Raw genomic sequence first — 829 nt, 5'->3', positions numbered from 1 at the left:
TAATCAAAGGAAAAATGTAGCTATGGTGACCCTTGTTAAGCCTAAATTGTGAACAATTACTTTCAAAACTTTTAAAATATAGCAATCTGGAGGCAGCAGAATCATGCAAGCGTGATTCCTCTGGCTTGATTTACTCATGAGAAAAGCCCCTGTTTATGACTTACCTTCCTCAGGAGCTTTAGGGGTGTGACAATATGTAAAAGCCATGCTATATAAAATATGTTTATAAAAGCAGCATTACAGTGTCTCCACCCAGGTTAAAGCCTCCAGAGCTTCTCCATCCAAATGCTGTCTCTAGACAAACCTCAGAAGAACGGCATGCAGGAGCCTCACAGAGAACCTTAATATGACTCCTTGAACCACGAATTAATGCCGTGGAGAGAATTACCAACCTTTTTTTTACAAATCTTTCACAGTACCAAGCCATATTCAAAAGCTCCATGCCTAGCTGTTCAAACAGTCAAGTGACTGATTGTTGCTAATTTACCCACTTTTACCACTACCACTTTTCCAGCTGTACTGATGCATAGCTGGGGATTTTAAAAATAAGTTACCAGGCTGCCTCTACATTTGAGCATTCTTGCACTCTGCAGCTGTGACAGATGTGTAGAAAATTACCCTCAGTGTGCTGGAAACTGATACCTGCCACTGAGACATGGATCTGAGACATGGAGCTAGTTACTGCAGAGAAACAGAACTGTGGGATGCATACGGGAAATCAAAGTGGAGCTCTTGGTGGGTTCTTCTCAAAGTGATCAGTCTGAGATTCTGGACAGTCTCATAGAAGTACAGGGTTAAGAAAGGCCAAGATAAACAGTAAAATTAACTA

This window comes from Empidonax traillii, unplaced genomic scaffold (genome assembly GCF_003031625.1).
Source record: "Empidonax traillii isolate 1590-97213 ecotype Southwest subspecies unplaced genomic scaffold, ASM303162v1 scaffold411:size1093445, whole genome shotgun sequence".
NCBI lineage: Eukaryota > Metazoa > Chordata > Aves > Passeriformes > Tyrannidae > Empidonax > Empidonax traillii.
This window is presented reverse-complemented; position numbering follows the sequence as displayed.